This window comes from Schistocerca gregaria, unplaced genomic scaffold (assembly GCF_023897955.1).
Source record: "Schistocerca gregaria isolate iqSchGreg1 unplaced genomic scaffold, iqSchGreg1.2 ptg000251l, whole genome shotgun sequence".
Lineage (NCBI taxonomy): Eukaryota > Metazoa > Arthropoda > Insecta > Orthoptera > Acrididae > Schistocerca > Schistocerca gregaria.
Genome location: NW_026061759.1, coordinates 9,603,803 through 9,616,430, shown reverse-complemented (window position 1 = coordinate 9,616,430; position 12,628 = coordinate 9,603,803).

Genomic DNA, 12,628 nt, shown 5'->3' with positions numbered 1-12,628 from the left:
ATTTATCGTCTGCAAAGCAATAACGCGTGCTGCGGTATGCAGAGACACTAACAGCACCACAGTAGAACAGTGATGAAACTTCTAAGTTGATGTAATAGCCAGTAAGAAGTAGTGCAATAACGTTTTAGATATCGATTATTGACTTTTTAGCTGGCTTTGTGGTCTTGGGCATGAGCTAGGACCTTAAGACTTTGCATCAAAGGAGGACTAGCAGCTGCGTTGCACGGGAGAATGTGGAAAGTGTTCATATGTAGTAAAAACCCGAGAAATCCGTCCGTTATCGTCATTTCTTATCAAATCGACTTAAAGCCAGATCGTCACATTGGTCGCTCTTCTCTCTGAAACGGTTACATTACTCGTCTGCAAAGCTATGTCGCGTGCTGCGGTAAGCGGAGACCCTAACAGCACCATAGTAGAAAACAGATGAAACTTCTAAGTTGATGATATAGCCAGTAAGAAGTAGTACAATAACTTTAGATATCGATTATTCACTGTTTAGCTGGCTTTGGGGACTTGGACATGAGCTAGGCCCTTAAGATTTTGCATCAAAGGAAGACTAGCAGCTGCGTTGCACGGGAGAATGTGAAAAGTGTTCATATGTAGTAAAAACCTGAGAAATCCGTACATTTTCGTCATTTCTTATAAAATCGACTTAAAGCCAGATCGTCACATTGGTCGCTCTTCTCTCTGAAACGGTTACATTTATCGTCTGCAAAGCAATGTCGCGTGCTGCGGTATGCGGAGACACTAACAGCACCATAGTAAAACACTGATGAAACTTCTAAAATGATGTAATTGCCGGTAAGAAGTAGTGCAATAACGTTTTAGATATCGATTATTGACTTTTTAGCTGGCTTTGAGGTCTTGGACATGAGCTAAGACCTTAAGATTTTGCATGAAACTAAGACTAGCAGCCTCGTTGCACGGGAGTATGTGAAAAGTGTTCATATGTAGTAAAAACCTGAGAAATCCGTCCGTTTTCGTCATTTCTTATAAAAGCGACTTAAAGCCAGATCGTCACATTGGTCGCTCTTCTCTCTGAAACGGTTACATTTATTGTCTGCAAAGCTATGTTGCGTGCTGCGGTATGCAGAGACACAAACAGCACCATAGTAGAACACTGATGAAACTTCTAAGTTGATGTAATAGCCAGTAAGAAGTAGTGCAATAACGTTTTAGATATCGATTATTGACTTTTTAGCTGGCTTTGGGGTCTTGGACATGAGTTAGTATCTTAAGACTTTGCATCAAAGGAGCACTAGCAGCTGCGTTGCACGGGAGAAGGTAAAAAGTGTTCAAATGTAGCAAAAACCTGAGAAATCCGTCCGTTTTCGTCATTTCGTATCAAATCGACTTAAAGCCAGATCGTCACATTGGTCGCTCTTCTCTCTGAAACGGTTACATTTATCGTCTGCAAAGCTATGTCGCGTGCTGTGGTATGCGGAGACACTAACAGCACCATAGTAGAAAACAGATGAAACTTCTAAGTTGATGCAATAACCTGTAAGAAGTAGTACAATAACGTTTTAGATACCGATTATTGACTTTTTAGCTGCCTTTGGGACTTGGACATGAGCTAGGACCTTAAGATTTTGCATCAAAGGAGAACTAGCAGCTGAGTTGCACGGGAGAATGTGAAAAGTGTTCATATGTAGTAAAAACCTGAGAAATCCGTCCATTTTCGTCATTTCTTATCAAATCGACTTAAAGCCAGATCGTCACATTGGTCGCTCTTCTCCCTGAAACGGTTACATTTATCGTCTGCAAAGCTACGTCGCGTGCTGCGGTATGCGGAGACACTAACAGCACCATAGTAGAACACAGATGAAATTTCTCAGTTATTGTAATAGCCAGAAAAGAGTAGTACAATAACGTTTTAGATATCGATTATTGACTTTTTAGCTGGCTTTGGGGCCTTGGACATGAGCTAGGACCTTAAGATTTTGCATCAAAAGATGACTAGCAGCTGCGTTGCACGGGAGAATGTAAATAGTGTTCATATGTAGTAAAAACCTGAGAAATCCGTCCGTTTTCGTCATTTGTTACCGAATCGACTTAATGTCAGATCGTCTCATTGGCCGCTCATATCTCTGAAACGGTTACATTTATCGTCTGCAAAGCTATGTCGCGTGCTGCGGTATGCGGAGACACTAACAGCACCATAGTAGAAAACAGAAGAAGCTTCCAAGTTGATGTAATAGCCAGTAAGAAGCAGTACAAATCAGGTTTTACTCATCGATTATTGCCTTTTGTGCCGGCTTTGGTGCCTTGGACATGAGCTAGGACCTTACGATTTTGCATAAAAGAAGGACTAGCATCAGCGTTGTTCGGGAGAATACGAAAAGTGTTCATATGTAGTAAAAACCCGAGAAATCCGTCCTTTGTCGTCATTTGTTATTGAGTCGACTTAAAGCCAGAACGTCACATTGGTCGCTCTTCTCTCTGAAACGGTTACATTTATCGTCTGCAAAGCTACGTCGCGTGCTGCGGTATGCGGAGACACTAACAGCACCATAGCGGAACACAGATGAAACTTCTATGTTGATGTAATAGCCAGTAAGAAGTAGTACAATAACGTTTTAGGTACCGATTATTGACTTTTTAGCTGGCTTTGGGGACTTGGACATGAGCTAGGACCTTAAGATCTTTCATCAAAGGAGAACTAGCAGCTGCGTTGCTCGGGAGAATGTGAAAAGTGTTCATATGTAGTAAAAACCTGAGAAATCCGTCCGTTTTCGTCATTTCTTATCAAATCGACTTAAAGCCAGATCGTCACATTGGTCGCTCTTCTCTCTGAAACGGTTACATTTATCGTCTGCAAAGCTATGTCGCGTGCTGCGGTATGCAGAGACACTAATAGCACCATAGTAGAACACTGATGAAACTTCTAAGTTGATGTAATAGCCAGTAAGAAGTAGTAAAATAACGTTTTAGATATCGATTATTGACTTTTTAGCTGGCTTTGGGGACTTGGACATGAGCTAGGACCTTAAGATTTTGCATCAAAGGAGAACTAGCAGCTGCGTTGCACGGGAGAATGTGAAGAGTGTTCATATGTACTAAAAACCTGAGAATTCCGCCCGTTTTCGTCATTTCTTATCAAATCGACTTAAAGCCAGGTCTTCACATTGGTCGCTCTTCTCTCTGAAACGGTCACATTTATCGTCTGCAAAGCTATGTCGCGAGATGCGGTATCTGGAGACACTAACAGCACCATAGTAGAACACAGACGAAGCTTCTAAGTTGTTGTGATAGCCAGTAAGAAGTAGTACAATAACGTTTTAGATATCGATTATTGACTTTTTAGCTGGCTTTGGGGACTTGGACATGATCTAGGACCTCAAGATTTTGCATCAAAGGAGGACTAGCAGTTGCGTTGCACGGGAGAATGTGAAAAGTGTTCATATGTAGTAAAAACCTGAGAAATCCGTCCATTTTCGTCATTTCATATCAAATCGACTTAAAACCAGATCGTCACAGTGGTCGCTCTTCTCTCTGAAACGGTTACATTTATCGTCTGCAAAGCTATGTCGCGTGCTGCGGTATGCAGAGACACTAACAGCACCATAGTAGAACACTGAAGAAACTTCTAAGTTGTTGTAATAGCCAGTAAGAAGTAGTGCAATAACGTTTTAGATATCCATTATTGACTTTTTAGCTGGCTTTGGGGTCTTGGACATGAGCTAGGACCTTAAGACTTTGCATCAAAGGAGGACTAGGAGCCGCGTTGCACGGGAGAATGTCAAAAGTGTTCATATGTAGTAAAACCCTGAGATATCCGTCCGCTTTCGTCATTTCTTATCAAATCGACTTATAGCCAGATCGCCACATTGGTCGCTCTTCTCTCTGAAACGGTTATATTTATCGTCTGCAAAGCTATGTCGCGTGCTGCGGCATGCGGAGACACTAACAGCACCATAGTATAAAACAGATGAAACTTCTAAGTTGATGTAATAGCCAGTAAGAAGTAGTACAATAACGTTTTAGGTACCGATTATTGACTTTTTAGCTGGCTTTGGGGACTTGGACATGAGCTAGGACCTTAAGATTTTTCATCAAAGGAGAACTAGCAGCTGCGTTGCTCTGGAGAATGTGAAAAGTGTTCATATGTAGTAAAAACCTGAGAAATCCGTCCGTTTTCGTCATTTCTTATCAAATCGACTTAAAGCCAGGTCTTCACATTGGTCGCTCTTCTCTCTGAAACGGTTACATTTATCGTCTGCAAAGCTATGTCGCGTGCTGCGGTATGCAGAGACACAAATAGCACCATAGTAGAACACTGATGAAACTTCTAAGTTGATGTAATAGCCAGTAAGAAGTAGTACAATAACGTTTTACATATCGATTATTGACTTTTTAGCTGGCTTTGGGGACTTGGACATGATCTAGGACCTCAAGATTTTGCATCAAAGGAGGACTAGCAGTTGCGTTGCACGGGAGAATGTGAAAAGTGTTCATATGTAGTAAAAACCTGAGAAATCCGTCCATTTTCGTCATTTCATATCAAATCGACTTAAAACCAGATCGTCACAGTGGTCGCTCTTCTCTCTGAAACGGTTACATTTATCGTCTGCAAAGCTATGTCGCGTGCTGCGGTATGCAGAGACACTAACAGCACCATAGTAGAACACTGAAGAAACTTCTAAGTTGTTGTAATAGCCAGTAAGAAGTAGTGCAATAACGTTTTAGATATCCATTATTGACTTTTTAGCTGGCTTTGGGGTCTTGGACATGAGCTAGGACCTTAAGACTTTGCATCAAAGGAGGACTAGGAGCCGCGTTGCACAGGAGAATGTAAATAGTGTTCATATGTAGTAAAAACCTGAGAAATCCGTCCGTTTTCGTCTGTTATCGAATCGACTTAATGTCAGATCGTCTCATTGGCCGCTCATATCTCTGAAACGGTTACATTTATCGTCTGCAAAGCTATGTCGCGTGCTGCGGTATGCGGAGACACTAACAGCACCATAGTAGAACACAGAAGAAGCTTCCAAGTTGATGTAATAGCCAGTAAGAAGCAGTACAAATCAGGTTTTACTTATCGATTATTGCCTTTTGTGCCGGCTTTGGTGCCTTGGACATGAGCTAGGACCTTACGATTTTGCATAAAAGAAGGACTAGCATCAGCGTTGTTCGGGAGAATACGAAAAGTGTTCATATGTAGTAAAAACCAGAGAAATCCGTCCTTTGTCGTCATTTGCTATCGAGTCGACTTAAAGCCAGATCGTCACATTGGTCGCTCTTCTCTCTGAAACGGTTACATTTATCGTCTGCAAAGCTATGTCGCGTGCTGCGGTACGCGGAGACACTAACAGAACCGTAGTAGAACACAGATGATACTTCTAAGTTGATGTAATAGCCAGTAAGAAGTAGTGCAATAACGTTTTAGATATCGATTATTGACTTTTTAGCTGGCTTTGTGGTCTTGGACATGAGCTAGGACCTTAAGACTTTGCATCAAAGGAGGACTAGCTGCTGCGTTGCACGGGAGAATGTGAAAAGTGTTCATATGTAGTAAAAACCTGAGAAATCCGTCCGTTATCGTCATTTCTTATCAAATCGACTTAAAGCCACATCGTCACATTGGTCGCTCTTCTCTCTGAAACGGTTACATTTATCGTCTGCAAAGCTATGTCGCGTGCTGCGGTATGCGGAGACACTAACAGCACCATAGTAGAACACAGATGAAACTTCTAAGTTGATGTAATAGCCAGTAACAGGTAGTACAATTCAAGTTTTAGTTATCGACTTTTGACTATTTACCCGGCTATGTAATAGCAAGTAAGAAATTCGCCCGTTTTCGTCATTTGTTATCAAATCGACTTTAAGCAAGATCGCCACATTGGCCGCTCTTCTATCTGAAATGGTTACATTTATCGTCTGCAAAGCTATGTCGCGTGTTGCGGTATGCGGAGTCACTAAAATCACCATAGTAGAAAACAGAAGTAGCTTCTAAATTGATGTAATACCCAGTAAAAAGTAGTAAAATTCACGTTTTAGTTATCGATTATTCACTTTTTTGCCATTTTTGATGCTTTGGGCATGAGCTAGGACCTTACGATTTTCCATGAAAGGAGGAATAGCAGCCGCGTTGCACGGGAGAATGTGAAAGGTGTTCATATGTCGTGAAAATCTGAGAAATCCGGCCGTTTTCGTCATTTGTTATCGAATCGACTTAAAGCCAGGACGTACATTCGCCGCTTTTCTCTCTGAAACGGTTACATTTGTCGTCTGCGAAGCTATGTCGCGTGCTGCGGTTTGCGGAGACACTAAAAGCACCATAGTAGAACACAGATGAAGCTTCTCAGTTGATGTAATAGCCAGTAAGAAACAGTATAATTCAAGTTTTAGTTATCGATTATTGACTTTTACTTTCCTTTGGTGCCTGGGAAATGAGCTAGGACTTTACGATTTTGCATGAAGGGAAGTGTAGCAGCCGCTTTGCACGGGAGAATGTGAAAAATGTTCATATATAGTAAAACCTGTGAAATCCCTCCGTTTTCGTCATATGTTATCGAATCGACTTCAAGCCAGATCGTCACATATGCGGCTCTTCTCTCTGAAACGGTTACATTTATCGTCTGCAAAGCTATGTCGCGTGCTGCGATATGCGGAGACACTAAAAGCACCATAGTTGAACACAGAAGAAGCATCTGAGTTGTTGTAATAGCCAGTCAGAAGCAGTACAATTCAAGTATTGGTTATTGATTATTGATTTTTAGCCGGCTTTGGTTCCTTGGACATGAGGTGGAACCATAAGATTTTGCATGAAAGGAGGACTAGCAGCTGCGTTGCACGGGAGAATGTGAAAAGGTTCATATGTAGTGAAATCTGAGAAATCCGTATGTTTTCGTCAATTGTTATCGAATCGACTTAAAGCCAGATCGTACATTGGCCGCTCTTCCCTCTGAAACCGTTACATTTATCGTCTCCAAAGATATGTCGCGAGCTACGTAATGCGGAGACACTAAAAGCACTAAACTAGAACACAGATGAAGCTTCTAAGTTGATGTTATAGCCAGTAAGAAGTAGTTTAATTCAAGTATTCGTTATCGATTATTCACTTTTCACCCGGCTTTGGTACCTTGTACAGCAGCTGGGACATTAAGATTTTGCATGAAAGGAGGACTATTAGCCGCGTTGCACGGGAGAATGTGAAAAGTGTTCATATGTAGTAAAAACCTGAGAAATCCGTCCGTTTTCGTAATTTGTTAATTTGTACTTTGGCCGCTCTCCTCTCTGAAACGGTTACATTTATCGTCTGAAAAGCTATGTCACGTGCTGCGGTATGCGGAGACACTAAAAGCACCATAGTAAAACACTGAAAAACTTCTGAGTTTATGTAATAGCCAGTAAGAAGTAGCACAATTCACGTTTTAGATATCGATTATTGACTTTTTAGCCGGCTTTGGTGCCTTGGACATGAGCTAGGACCTTAAGATTTTGCGTGAAAGGTGGACTAGCAGCCGTGTTGCACGGGAGAATGTGAAATGTGTTCAAATGTAGTAAAAACCTGAGAAATCCGTCCGTGTTCGATATTTGTTATCGAATCGACTTAAAGCCAGATCATCACATTGGCCGCTCTTCCCTCTGAAACGGTTACATTTACCGTCTGCAAAGCTATGTCGTTGGGTGCGGTATGCGGAGACACTAAAAGCCTCATAGTGGAACACAGTAGAAGCTTCTAAGTTGATGTAATAGGTAGTACAATTGAAGTTTTAGTTTTCGATTATTGAGTTTTTAGCCGGCTTTAGTCACTTGGACATGAGCTAGGACCATAAGATTTTGCATGAAAGGAGGACTAGCAGCCGCGTTGCACGGGAAAATGTGTTAAAGTGTTCATATGTAGTAAAAAACTGAGAAATCTGTCGGTTTTTTTCATTTGTTATCGAATTGACTTAAAGCCAGGACGTACATTCGCCGCTCTTCTCTCTGAAACGGTTACATTTATCGTCTGCAATGCTATGTCGCGTGCTGCGGTATGCGGAGACACTAAAAGCACCATAGTAAAACACTGAAAAAACTTCTGAGTTTATGTAATAGCCAGTAAGAAGTAGCACAATTCACGTTTTAGATATCGATTATTGACTTTTTAGCCGGGTTTGGTGCCTTGGACATGAGCTAGGAACTTAAGATTTTGCGTGACAGGAGGACTAGCAGCCGCGTTACACGGGTGAATGTGAAAAGTGTTCATATGTAGTGAAAACCTGAGAAATCCGTATGTTTTCTTCAATTGTTTTCGAATCGAATTAAAGCCAGATCGTTACATTGGCCGCTCTTCCCTCTGAAACCGTTACATTTATCGTTTCCAAAGATATGTCGCGAGCTACGTTATGCGGAGACACTAAAAGCACTATACTAGAACACAGATGAAGCTTCTAAGTTGATGTTATAGCCTGTAAGAAGTAGTGCAATTCAAGTATTCGTTATCGATTATTCACTTTTCACCCGACTTTGGTGCCTTGTACAGCAGCTAGGACCTTAAGATTTTGCATGAAAGGAGCACTATTAACCGCGTTGCATGGGAGAATGTGAAAAGTGTTCATATGTAGTAAAAACCTGAGAAATCCATCCGTGTTTGTAATTAGTTTTCGATTCGACTTACAGGCAGATCGTCACATTGGCCGCTCTTCTCTCTGAAACGGGTACATTTATCGTCTGCAAAGCTATGTCGCGTGCTGCGTTATGCGGAACTCTAAAATCACCATAGTAGAACACAGAAGTAGCTTCTAAGTTGATGTAATACCTAGTAAGAAGTAGTACAATTCGCGTTTTAGTTATCGATTATTGACTATTTAGCCTTTTTTGGTGCCTTGGGCATGAGCTAGGACGTTACGATTTTGAATAAAAGGACTACTAGCATCCGCGTTGCACGGGAGAATGTGAAAAGTGTTCATATGTAGTAAAAACCTGAGAAATCTGTCCGTGTTCGTAATTTGTTTTCGATTCGCCTTAAAGGCAGATCGTCACATTGGCCGGTCTACCCTCTGAAACGGTTACATTTATCGTCTGCAAAGCTATGTCGCTGGGTGCGGTATGCGGAGACACTAAAAGCACTATACTAGAACACAGAAGAAGCTTCTATGTTGATGTAATAGCCAGTAAGAAGTAGCACAATTCAAGTTTTAGTTTTCGATTACTGACTTTTTAGCCGGCTTTGGTGCCTTGGGCATGGGCTAGGACCTTAAGATTTTGCATGAAAGAAGGACTAGAAGCCGCGTTGCACGGGAAAATGTGAAAAGTGATCATATGTAGTAAGAACCTGAGAAATCTTTCCGTTTTCGTCATTGTTATCAAATCGACTTAAAGCAAGATCGTTACATAGGTCGCTCTTCTCTCTGAAACGGTTTTATTTATCGTCTGCAAAGCTATGTCGTTGGGTGCGGTATGCGGAGACACTAAAAGCCTTATAGTAGAACACAGTAGAAACTTCTAAATTGATGAAATACGTAGTACAATTGAAGTTTTAGTTTTTGATTATTGAGTTTCTAACCGGCTTTAGTCACTTGGACATGAGCTAGGACCATAAGATTTTGCATGAAAGGAGGACTAGCAGCCGCGTTGCACGGGAAAATGTGTTAAAGCGTTCATATGTAGTAAAAAACTGAGAAATCTGCCGGTTATCTTCATTTGTTATCGAATTGACTTAAAGCCAGGACGTTACATTGTCTGCTCTTCTCTCTGAAACGGTTACATTTATCGTCTGCAAAGCTATGTCGCGTGCTGCGGTATGCGGAGACACAAAAAGCACCATAGTAGAACACTGAAAAAGCTTCTAAGTTTATGTAATAGCAAGTAAAAAGTAGTACAATTCACGTTTTAGTTATCGATTATTGACTTTTTGGCCGGCTTTGGTGCCTTGGACGTGAGCTAGGACCTTAAGATTTTGCATGAAAGGAGGACTAGTAGCTGCGATACACGGGAGAGAGTGAAAAGTGTTCATTTGTAGTAAAAACCTAAGGTATTCGGCCGGTTTCGTCATTTGCTATCAAATCGACTTAAGGCCAGATCGTCACATTGGCCTCTCTTCTCTCTGAAACAATTACATTTATCGTCTGCAAAGTTATGTCACGTGCTGCGGTATGCGGAGACACTAAAAGCACCGTAGTAGAACACAGATGAAGCTTCTAAGTTGATGTAATAGCCAGTAAGATGTAGTACAATTCGTATTTTGGGTATAGATTATTGACTTTTTACCTTTCTTTGGAGCCTTGGACTTGAGCTAAGAACTTAAGATTTTGCATGAAAGGAGGACTAGCACCCGCGTTGCACGGGAAAATGTGAAAAGTGTTCGTATGTAGTAAATACCTGAAAAATCCGTCCGCTTTCGTCATTTGTTATCGAATCGACTTAAAGCCACATCGTCTCATTGGCCGCACTTCTGTCTGAAACGGTTACATTTATCGTCTGCAAAGCTATGTCGCGTGCTGCGGTATGCGGAGACACTAAAAGCACCATAGTAGAACACAGATGAAGCTTCTAAGTTGATGTAATAACCAGTAAGATGTAGTACAATTGAAGTTTTAGGTATTGATTATTGACTTTTCACCCTTCTTTGGTGCCTTTGACATGAGCTAGGAACATAAGATTTTGCATGAAAGGTGGACTAGCAGCCGCGTTGCACGGGAGAATGTGAACTGTGTTAATATGTGGTAAAAACTTGAGAAATTCGTCCGTTTTCGTCATTTGTTATCAAATCGACTTAAACCCAGATCGTCACATTGGGCACACTTCTGTCTGAAGCGGTTATATTTATCGTCTGCAAAGCTATGTCGCGTGCTGCGGTATACAGAGACACTAAAAGCACCATAGTAGAACACAGATGAAGCTTCTAAGTTGACGTAATAGCCAGTAAGATGTAGTACAATTCGTGTTTTAGGTATAGATTATTGACTTTTTACACTTCTTTGGTGCTTTGGACTTGAGCTAGGAACTTAAGATTTTGCATGAAAGGAGGACTAGCACCCGCGTTGTACGGGAGAATGTGAAAAGTGTTCATATGTAGTAAATACCTGAGAAATCAGTCCGTTTTCGTCATTTGTTATCGAATCGTCTTAAAGCCAGATCGTCACATTGGCCGCTCTTCTCTCTGAAACGGTTGTACTTATCGTCTGCAAAACTTCGTCGCGTGCTGTGGTATAGGGAGACACTATAAGCACCATAGTAGAACACAGATGAAGATTCTAAGTTGATGTAATAGACAGTAAGAAGTAGTACACTTCAATTTTCAGGTATTGATTATTGACTTTTTACCCTTCTTTGGTGCCTTGGACAAAACCTAGGAACTTAAGATTTTGCATTAAAGGAGGAATAGCAGCCGCGTAGCACGGGCGAATGTGAAAAATGTTCATATGTAGTAAAAACCTGAGAAACCTGTCCATTTTCGTCATTTGTTATCGAATCGTCTTAAAGCCAGATCGTCACATTGGCCGCTCTTCTCTCTGAAACGGTTACATTTATCGTCTGCAAAGCTATGTCGCGTGCTGTGGTATGCGGAGACACTAAAAGCACCATAGTAGAACACAGATGCAGCTTCTAAGTTGATGTAATAGCCAGTAAGAAGTAGTACTATGCAAGTATTAGGTATCGATTATTGATTTTTTACCCTTCTTTGGTGCCTTGGACATGAGCTAGGAGCTTAAGATTTTGCATGAAAGGAGGACAAGCAGCCGCGGTGCACGGGCGACAGTGAGAAGTGTTCATATGTAGTAAAAACCTGAGAAATCCGTGAGATTTCGTCATTTGTTATCGATTCGACTTAAAGCCAGATCGTCACATTGGCCGGTCTTCTGTCTGAAACGGTTACATTTATCGTCTGCAAAGCTATGTCGCGTGCTGCGGTATGCGGAGACACTAAAAGCAGCATAGTAGAACACAGATGAAGCTTCTTAGTTGATGTAATAGCCAGTAAGATGTAGTAAAATTCAAGTTTTAGGTATCGATTATTGACTTTTTACCCTTTTTTGGTGCCTTGGACATGAGCTATTACCTTAAGATTTTGCATGAAAGGAGGATTAGCAGCCGAGTTGCACGGGAGAATGTGAAAACTGTTCATATGTAGTAAAAACCTGAGAAATCCGTCCGTTTTCGTCACTTGTTATCGAATCGACTTAAAGCCAGATCGTCACATTAGCCGCACTTCTGTCTGAAACGGTTACATTTATAGTCTGCAAAGCTATGTCGCAGGCTGCGATATGCGGAGACACTAAAAGCTCCATAGTAGAACACAGATGAAGCTTCTAAGTTTGTGTAATAGTCCGTAAGAAGTAGTACAATTCAAGTTTCAGGTATTGATTATTGACTTTTTACCCTCTTTGGTGCCTTGGACATGAGCTAGGAACTTAATATTTTGCATGAAAGGAGGACTAGCAGCCGTGTAGCACGGGCGAATGTGAAAAGTGTTCATATGTAGTAAAAACCTGAGAAATCCGTCCGTTTTCTTCATTTGTTACCGAATCGACTTAAAGCCAGATCATCACATTGGCCGCTCTTCCCTCTGAAACGGTTACATTTACCGTCTGCAAAGTTATGTCGTTGGGTGCGGTATGCGGAGACACTAAAAGCCTTATAGTAGAACACAGTAGAAGCTTCTAAGTTGATGTAATAGGTAGTACAATTGAAGTTTTAG